Source organism: Bombina bombina, chromosome 3 (genome assembly GCF_027579735.1).
Source record: "Bombina bombina isolate aBomBom1 chromosome 3, aBomBom1.pri, whole genome shotgun sequence".
NCBI classification, from domain to species: domain Eukaryota; kingdom Metazoa; phylum Chordata; class Amphibia; order Anura; family Bombinatoridae; genus Bombina; species Bombina bombina.
The window spans coordinates 12,338,226-12,348,748 of record NC_069501.1 but is presented as its reverse complement, the minus strand read 5'-3'; the positions used below and the strand labels follow the sequence as shown (position 1 = coordinate 12,348,748).

The 10,523-nt window shown below is 42.7% G+C and overlaps 1 long non-coding RNA gene across 1 annotated transcript; it reads left to right on the top strand.

The window, feature by feature from the left end:
* The first annotated feature begins 5,566 nt into the window (after window positions 1–5,566).
* Window positions 5,567–9,153, top strand: LOC128651468 (uncharacterized). The gene is made up of 2 exons (XR_008401089.1): window positions 5,567–5,703; window positions 8,025–9,153. It is a non-coding gene; the product is annotated as an uncharacterized LOC128651468 (long non-coding RNA).
* The last annotated feature ends 1,370 nt before the right edge of the window (window positions 9,154–10,523 follow it).

Below are 10,523 nucleotides of genomic sequence, written 5' to 3'. Positions count from 1 at the left end.
AAGTGAATTTTCAAATGCACTCTAATAGAGTTCTATGCTTATGTTTTATGATTAGCTAAGGGGAGGCCCTACGTGTATACGGCGATGGTAGGGTTAACTTTCCCGCCGCTGGATTTTGGCGCAATCTTGCTGATCTAGACCTGTGGCAAGTTTAGGGCCTAATATTGTTTTATTTTACAGAAGGGGTTTTGTGTTTTTTCTCTCCTCAGGGACAAGTTTGGTTTCTTTAGGGGATATACATATTATATATATATTTATAATTTGCACGTTTATTAATACTAATCGCTTATTAATGCTGATTCTCTTGCTGTGTTGTCTTTCGCTTTTGCTCTGCCTTAAGAGCTTAGAGCAATTTTGCTTTATTTCGTGGGATCCATTGTTTTGTCTGACATTTTGTGGCAGTTCCATGTATTTTGCCTAAACATTTTGTGGTCAGTCAGGTAGTGGTTAAAAATTGTTATACATTTGGGGGAACAAGGAATGTTGATGATACTCCATGTTGGGGATCTCTTGGCTAGTAGGGGGTTATCTCATTTCAGAGGAGGTTTGGTTTTGTGTTTTATCTTCTGCTGAAGAAGTTTGCTCCCATAGGGGTTATACAGACTATATATATATATATATGTGTGTGTGTATATATAGATGTGTATGTGTATATATATGTATATTGTAATTTTGCATGTTTACTACTAACTCTTATGGTGTGCTGGTTTACACTCCCTGCTCTGCCTCAAGAGTTTAGAATGGTTTTTGTCTTTATTTCCAGGGATCCCTTTGTTTTGTCTGCCATCTAGTGGCAGCTAACGGTAATTTGGTATAATTTTCTGTTTTGTTGCCTATGTAGAATGTATGTATATATATGTATATATGTATGTTATAGGGGTATTTGAGGTCATACAAATATTTCTATAATTTATATTGTTTAATATATACATTGTATGTGTGGTTATATAAAAAATTATTTTGTTGAGCAATTAATTTTCAATGTTTTGAATTTTAATCCTAGGAAGAATTTAGTTTAGGACATGGGGGATTTTCTTTTCTCTATGTGGTAGTACGGGTGTGCAAATATTATACTCTGTCATAATGAAGAGAAAACTGCGCTACCGGTGGCTTCCTCCATTCTGTTATGTTGAATCTAGCGACATTGCTAGGGTACTTTTTATATCCTATGAGCCCAGCGGTTTGTAGATCACTTTTATAAGTGCGGCCTGCAACGTTAACACTTTGGGTTGGGCCTCTACACATTTGAGGCCTATAAATGTTTCCTTGTGTACGACCTAGATTTATAGCGCTGCGGAATCTGTTGGCGCTTTATAAATGAAATCAAAGAGGGGAGCCACACATGATGAATAAAGTTTTTTATTGTTCAACAGTTATGCAGAGGAAGCATCCCACAATGGCAGATGGAGAAGCACCAAAGTTTTCAGGTTTCAGCCCTCTGTCCGTAATCATAGCATGGTGCTTTCTAATTACCGAATAATAATAATAATGCGGTATTCTCTATATATATGATGGCTGTTGCAACTTCAATGATTTTACGTTATATCTTGATGGGACAGTTTACTTAAAGGGTTTTCCACCCTTTAAGGACCAGTCAATGCTGTAGATTTGCATAATCAACAAATGCATAATCAGAAGACAATGCAATAGCACTTAGTCTGACCTTCAAATGAGTAGTAGATTTTGTTAAATAAATTTCAAGGTTGTGTCTGTTTCCACTCCCCCTGTATCATGTGACAGTCATCAGCCAATCACAAATGCATATACGTATATGCTGTGAATTCTTGCACATGCTCAGTAGGAGCTGGTGACTCAAAAAGTGTAAATATAAAAAGACTGTGCATATTTAGTTAGTGGAAGTAAATTGGAGAGTTGTTTGGAATTGCATGTTGTATCTGAATCATGAAGTTTGGTTTTGACTTGAGTGTCCCTTTAATTAGACTGCAATGATCAATTTTGCTTGCTGGAGTTTATGACATGGCTTGCAGGCATTTTCATTTCCTGGATACGGGCGTATGTCATATTGTATTTCGCCTGTGGTGTTCCCACCCATCCTTTATCTCAAGGTTAAGATATATTAACACAGCTAGGAGAAGACAATTGCACTCCTAGTGGGGTATTGAAGGGGGGGGATTACATTTTATTTTCCATGTTCTCTCTATTAGGCTTGCTCAGCCGTAATAATTGGTCCCACTGGGAATGGGTTCTGAAGATGTGATTGCCATGGGCTTGCAGGTGTTCTTTTACCTCAGGTATCTACATCTGTCCGAATGGAAGAAAGGGGCGGTCTGACATTGTTCCCTACTAGGGCGGATGCCAATATTTATACGCAAAGATGGTGGGGTGCTGTTACAGTTTCAATTTTGGTCAGTTTTTTTGCAAGGGATCTAGGGGAGTTGGGTTTTGATCACAGTAAAATTGTACGCTGCCCTCCTTTAGGATCGGGGCACCCACTGAAGCTGTTGTTGTGGGTTTAGTGGAACAGGTTATCCAAGGTGTGGTTGGGTGGAGGTTCTTTTAATCTTCTCCCTCATGGGTGTTTTTAAGAATTTGAACGTTTAATTTGTTTATGGCTGTTCCGGTCATGTCCTGGTAGCTCCGGTTCACGTGTGGGTGGAGTGATCCTTCAGCCAAGGTTTTTTTGATAAGCATAAAATAATTTTGAATGGTTTGGAGTACGGGGCCTTAGATGTGATTGCATATTGCTGCTGAGGGTGGGTTACGCTGATCTGTTCCCGTCTCCGGGGGTTGTGGTGTCACAGGCCGGAGGTGTGGATTTAGGTTCTTGTCTCAGAAAAGCCTCGTGTGGTAGTTTAAGTGGTAGTTGGAGAGGCTGTGTGAGCCTTTCCAGGCTTTATACATCCGGTGGTCGGCCATGGTTACGATATTGGTTGGTGCTAGTTCCCTCACGTCTGCAATTGGCTATGGCCATAAGTGAATGGGTTAGCCTCCCCACGGGGTGGGAGAGCAGGTTATGTAGCTCCTTGGACACAGGGTTCCTTGGAGCTTGGGGAGTTTTAAAGAAATAACGGACTTATGTACGTCCAGGTAAATTTATATACGGTCTGGTCAACAAGTAATTGGAGATTAGTGAATTAAGTTTGGGAGCTAGCATATTTATAGTTAACCGAGTTTATATGGTTACAGAGTTAGGTATTTGGTGTTTTTGAAACTTGTTATTTAATAAACAGGCTGTGGCCAGTAATTTTACCGAACATCAGATGTCTGTGTATTCTTTAAGTAAATGCTTTTGCGAAATTAAAGTTCATGGGGACGTTATGGGGAGTAGAATGGGTATCTGTGAAAGGCTATGTAAGGCAAGTGTATGGGTGGCTATTTTCAGAAAATTACTTCTTAGGCAGCAAACAAGTTTCCCTCCTTCCCTCCCTCCCATTATTTGCAGTTTTATGTTTTTCAGTCTTTGGCGGGTGCTAGTTCCCTCGTGTCTGCAATTGGACTATGGCCTTAAGTGAATGGGTTAGCCTCCCCACGGGGTGGGAGAGCAGGTTAAGTAGCTTCTTGGACACAGGGTTCCTTGGAGCTTGGGGTTTTTATTAAAGAAATAACGGACTTATTTAAGTCCAGGTGAATTTATATACGGCCTGGTCAACAAGTATATGGAGATTGGTAAATTAAGTTTGGGAGCTAGCATCTTCATAGTTGACTGAGTTTCAATGGTTAAAGAGTTATGCATTTGGTGTTTTTAAACTTGTTATTTACTAAACAGGCTGTGGCCAGTATTTTACCAAACATAAGGTGTCTGTGTATTCTTTAAGTGTTGAATGCTTTAAAAAAAAAAAAAAAAAAAAAAAAAAAAAAAATGAAAGTTCATGGGGACGTTAAACGACGATCATGGGGGCATTTGTGCGGAGACTTGGTGTGGTGGTGCACTGCTCAGACTTAGCTGAGGTTGGAGTGGATGAGTTCTATCTGCCGGATGGGGAGCAGTTGAATGACTTTGGTCCGCAGCTGTTTATCTTTAATTTTCAGAAGGCACTGTGTGCGGTTGGCGGGACTGGGCTGAGGTGTCAGGCCAGTCGGTGGCGGGGGTGCTAGCCCTTAAATTACAGGAAAACTATGGCCAATGGTTAAGTGTGGTGGTATTTTGCATTCCCATGGGGGAATTCAAGATGGGGGTTTCTAAGGGCACGGGGTTCCTTAGAAACTTATATGGATGATCGCTGACGGGCCCAACCACTTTCACGGTTGGGTCCAGTAAAAGGAGTTACGGTCATAGTTAAAAGATATGGAAATCAGGAAGGACTAGCACCGCTGTTTGATGTGTAAAATGTTTACAGTTATTTGCACCTTTATTTATCAAGTTATTAAAGTTTTATTGAATAAAGGGCTGCGGCCAATTTGTACCAAAGCTAAGTCTGTTGTCTGTTATTTATGAGGGTGGTTGTTGGAAGGATGGTATGAGGGTGTTTTGTTGATTTAAGGGGCCGGAGCTTGACGACATAAAAGGTCAAGTGGCTCCTGGAGGCTGCAGGGCATAGACAGAGGGAGCTTTGACCTCAGGAGGAAGAGGCCCTGTATGGGGTAGGAGGTGCTATAGGAGGAGCTGGAGGCAAAGTGTTAAAGAGGTGGGCTGAGCGGGAAAACCAGCAGATTGTTATTGTAGGAGTAGAGAAAACATCTCCCTCCCACCCGTCCCTTATATTTGTGTGAGAGGTGTGTTTTTATTTGTCATTTTAGGTTTCTGTCGCAGTTGGAAGGCGGGGGTGCTAGCCCTTAAATTACAGGAAAACTATGGCCAATGGTTAAGTGTGGTGGTATTTTGCATTCCCATGGGGGAATTCAAGATGGGGGTTTCTAAGGGCACGGGGTTCCTTAGAAACTTATATGGATGATCGCTGACGGGCCCAACCACTTTCACGGTTGGGTCCAGTAAAAGGAGTTACGGTCATAGTTAAAAGATATGGAAATCAGGAAGGACTAGCACCGCTGTTTGATGTGTAAAATGTTTACAGTTATTTGCACCTTTATTTATCAAGTTATTAAAGTTTTATTGAATAAAGGGCTGCGGCCAATTTGTACCAAAGCTAAGTCTGTTGTCTGTTATTTATGAGGGTGGTTGTTGGAAGGATGGTATGAGGGTGTTTTGTTGATTTAAGGGGCCGGAGCTTGACGACATAAAAGGTCAAGCTATTTTGTTATTTGTTAAACACAAGAGGATGTTTTAACCTTTTTTTCCCATTTTTTATTTGATAATAATTAAAAGTTTGCAAACTTTTATTGCAGTCAATGCTTTTAAAACTGTATTGATAAATTAGTTTTTTTATAGCAGGCTGCAAGAATATAGCTGAGTAAGTCTGCAGCCTTTCTGAAATGTCAGCAGTTAAGAGGTTAACTCTGCCCTTCAGCTTAGTTGCAGCACACAGTCTGCTAAAAAAAAGTTGAAGTTCAAAGCACTGCAGTAAATGTCACCTTTAATTTGTTGCTCCTAAAGAGATAACGGCACCTCAGCAGCACTTCCTTCCCATCAGCCAAGTAATGATTTGTGATGTGCTGATGTGCTCCAGAACAGGAAGTTTCACAAGCGCTGACGTTGCAGTGGGCGGGGCTAAAATATCTTGCAGCCTACAGGACATTTGCCCGGTATGCCAGACGTCCAGTCCGGGCCTGATTGGAGTGGGTGAGCTGATACGCCCCAATATATCAGTCTGTGTCTAATAGCACACTAGGGCGCTTGAATTAAATGTGAGTACCCATTTGGCTCCGCTTCACAGTTTATCAACAATCATTTGGTTGTTCTACACATGAGGCGCCCCCCCCTGTTTTCTTTCTCATTCTACAACTTATCCGGATCCATCTGTGAGGTGTGCAGCCATTATCTCTTTGTCCACAAGAAATATTAGTATTTCCACAGTGTTTCACATTGACCTCCTATTGGGACTATAATGCTATTGTCAGGGGCGTATTTAGGTTTTGTGCTGCCCTAGGCACTCAAAATTCTGCTGCCCACCCCACCCCAGGTTTAAGGCCTCTTTCTAGACATAATATTTTTGGGGCAGGGCGTAAAATATTTAAAAAAAATAATGTCTTTTTAAGTAGATGTTCAACAGGGCTTGCATTCACTCTGGTCACACACACACACACACATATATATATATATATATATATATATATATATATATGACATTATTTTGCAAGTCAGATGATTAAAGTGTTTATATCAGAAAAAAATATCCTTCACTGTATGATAGTTTGTGAGTAGGTAGTTGTTTAACCTTAAACATCTTCTTTGGTGATTGACAGTTATTTAAGCAAAATATATGCTTGGATAAATATGTAATGAATATACAAACTGGCCTTTAAAAGTACTTAAAAAATACAACAGTAGTTATGATAGGTTTAGGAATTGTATCCTAGGGGATAAAGCCACATGATACAATCATAATAAAGTATATACTTGTATTGTTTCTGAATGTATTAAATGCATACATCTTTTCAGTTGTGTTTTAAGTCACATAGTTGTATAGATTCAGCAATAAATACTTATTCTTTACATGTATGACAGATAGACAAACAGTAAAAGTACAAGTATTTAGTGACTAATCTGTTTAAGTATTTGAATGCCTAATGAAGATGTATTGAAGGGAGAAAGGCATATGCTGTTTCACAGTGGTCACGTTGTAGTGCGCACTGCACTGTGTAGTCTGTGTGAGTCTCAATCACGCGGTGGAGCCAGGAAGAATACCGCATTCCCTTTCAGTCCAGGCCAGGCTGCGCAAGTGAGCTCCGCCTCCACTGTCACCACTTCATGCCCACCCACATACAATCCCATAGGATAGCAATAGCTGGGCCAGCCATTTAAGTCATTTGTAATTGGTTGATTTAGCCACCTGGCCCTCAGTTCAGTAGAGTGGCCCTAGGGACTCAAAATTCTGCTGCCCCTATAAAATCTGCCTCCCTAGGCACCGGCCTCGTTGGCCTATGCCTTAATACGCCCCTGGCTATTGTATGTATATTATATATTAGTATAAGTTAAGCCTTTATTGCCTTTATAGTACCATTTATATATTTAGCATATGCACCCCTCTGTTCTTAGACAATTTCTGATTTAGATTCTATCATTTCTAATGTTACTGGAGGTAAAAGGGCTTTTCTTTCTCAAGACAGAAAGTCTAGAGGGAAATCCTCCCTACCCTGTGTGTATGTGTGTGTGTGTATGTGTATGCATTTGTGTGCATATATGTGTGTGTGTGTGTGTGTATGAATGTGTGTGTGTATGCATGTGTGTGTGTGTATGCATGTGTGTGTATATATGTGTGTGTGTATGTGTGTGTATATATATGTGTGTGTGTGTATGTGTGTGTATATATATGTGTGTGTATATGTATGCATGTGTGTGTATGTGTGTGTGTGTGTGTATGTATGCATGTGTGTGTATGTGTGTGTGTATGCATGTGTGTGTGTGTATGTGTGTGTGTGTGTATGCATGTGTGTGTATGTATGTATATATATATATATATATATATATATATATATGGGTGTATATGTATGTATGTATGTGTGTGTGTGTATATGTATGTATGTATGTGGGTGTGTGTATGTATATGTATGTATGTATGTGGGTATGTGTGTGTGTGTGTGTATGTGTGTGTGTATGTATGTGGGTGTGTGTGTGTGGGTATGTGTGTGTATGTATGTTGGTGTGGGTATGTATGTGGGTATGTGTGTGTGTATATGTATGTATGTGGGTGTGTGTATGTATATGGGTATGTGTGTGTGTGTGTGTATGTGGGTATGTGTGTGTGTATATATGTATGTATGTGTGTGTGTGTGTGTGTGTGTATGTGGGTATGTGTGTGTGTATGTGGGTATGTGTGTGTGTATATGTATGTATGTGTGTGTGTGTGTATATGTATGTAGGTATGTGTGTGTGTATGTATTTGGGTATGTGTGTGTGTGTACATATATACACACAAATATGAAATATAATCATTTGTATTGTTATGCTACAAAGTAATATATTCTATTAGACAGATAATGTAAACATACTGTATATTTATTTGTAGGTTCCGAACAGGAGGAGTATGAAGCTGCACCAACACCACAGCAGGATGTTCATGCATTCACTGAGGAGGATGAGGATGTCTATGACGACACTACCTCCTATATCAGCCTCTTAAAGGTGATATGCAGCAGCCCAGGGCATATGAGGTGGAGGATGTATCAAGGCCTTCTCCATCTACCTCGGAGACGACATATCATGTTATGGGGTATGAACTCCAGCAGACTCATCCTCCTCAACACTGGCAGTTAATGCATACTCTGCCAGGAATGGATAACTCCCCCCCCCACAGCTGTACCCACCGCAGCAGATGCACCCACCACAGCAGATGCACCCACCACAGCAGATGATGCACCCCCCCACAACATCCCCCACAACAGATTATGCGTCCACCGCAGCAGCATACAGATCTGCATCTTCTGTACTATATGCCTCCCACTCCTATGGCACACCAGGAATCCACACCACCACCCACTGCACCCACCAATGTTTTGCCAACAGTGCCATCACAGACAACCTCCCAGTCACCAAGACAGAGAGACACCTCTGGAACCAGCCAACAATTGGTTCCTGAGACACCAACTCTACAACAGGGTCCGGCACAGGGTCCGGCACTGGCAGAGGCAGTGGAGAGGCTCGCGGATAGGCCGCAAACTCCATCCTCGCTTCCATCCTCCGTCATATCCCTGCAGGACCCTGAATCTCATCTATTAGCCTCACATTCAGCCGGTGGGCGTGGCACAAGACCCACACTCCCCCCCCCCCAGTACCTCTCCTCCAACAGCCAAATCCTGCCGCAAGAATTAAGTAATATTATTTATTATTTTTTCCCCCCAAGATATATCATATCTAATTTTTGCACTAAAACACTTTTTTAAGTGTGATTTTCATCTCATAAAAATGCAAACATTTTTCTATTCCAAATTTAAAAATATATTTAAATATTATTCTAATAGCTGTTTATCTGCTAAAAATTAACAGCTTTACTCATTTGTATTTCACATGATGTCAATTAATATGCAGGTGTACATTGTTAATAAATGTATGTGTCCTTTTATCGAGAATATTATGCCATTTAAGAATCCTTGGGGATACGTGTCTGAAATAAATGCAGTATATGCTCTCTAACATTAGTGGCATGTGTAAATGTTATGATTTATATTCCACAAGCATATGTTGTTTGCTCCTTCAGATGAAGCTAATAAGGGCAATCCAGTTGTAGAAGAGTTGAAAAGTAAATACTCCTTCCTGTTGATATGGCCAAATACCTTGTTTTCATGCTTATAGTCATATGTGGAAAGAAGCCCCTGGAAGGAACGTAGTTAACGGTAGGGGTCTTTGACCGGGGGAGGAAGAGGCACTTTGCGGTTGGTGGATATAGAAGGGAAGGGGTTGGTTCAAGGTGAGTCGTAATTAAGGGGCTGAGCGGGAAGAGGCAGGAAGTCACTTGTGAATAAACACTGAGGTGGCAACAGCTATTGCACTTGTTCCTTCGTGCCTTTTCCTGCTCAGCCTGGTATGACTCAGCTTGACGCCTTGTTGTCCCAACTGAGGGATGCGGCTAAATCTAAGGGACCTACCTGGTTAGAAGACAGGCTCCGGTCCCTGCTGGCTCCCGATGACGTCGGCGGTGCAGAAAGGATGGCACCAAGGTCCCGGCCGGTCTGCCGCTCCAGGCCTCCAGCTCGACTGGAGGCAGGGAGGAGTTCTGGTAGACGCAGGAGGAGCAGTCCCAGGAAGGTGGCGAAGAGGACAGCAGCACTCGGTTCAGTGGAGCAGCAGGCATCGGCAGTGCGACAGCAGCCATGTGTTGCGGAGATGGATGACGTCATCTCCCCGGACCTGGAGCCCCGCCCCCACGTTGGTGTTTGGTAAGGCGGAGACGCACGGCCCGGGGAGGCCTGGTGAGACAGGAGCAGTTGGAGGCATGCGTCACGGCCCAAGGGGGCCTGAGGTTTTAAGGGGTATTGCTCCAGGTGCAGTGGAGAGTGTCAGGGAGGGGAGGGTGGGTCCACAAGTGGAGATTGAGGCTCCGGCGGCCGGGGATAATGGCTCCGGGGGGGGCATGCATATTGAAGCACAGGTTAGTGTGGGTGATAGGGTCAGCGGGAGAACTAGGCAGAGTGCTGGTGCAGGGGTTAATCAGGGAGTGTATGTGGTGGGGAAGTCAGTTAGAAGGGATGGTAGCCCTGTGGCCCAGAGTGTGACTGGGGACTGGGGCGACTTTGAGGACCTTACACTTTGTTTGGAATCCTCAGAGGAGGACATGGTCCCTCCCACTCCTCCAAGGGGGGGTCTTCGGTGTCGTCCCATTATCCCAGTTGCATCACAAAGTATCAGCTCTTTAGCCAGGGAGGGTTTAGATGGGGTTGTCAATGCCAGGGAGGCTGTTGCTGGGCCTAACAATATTTTGCAGATGAGGGTGTCATGGGGTCACGGCCAGGGATTTCTTCCGGCCCGCCTGCTGGGAGAGAGGACGGCCTGAGTGGGGATGCTTATGGCC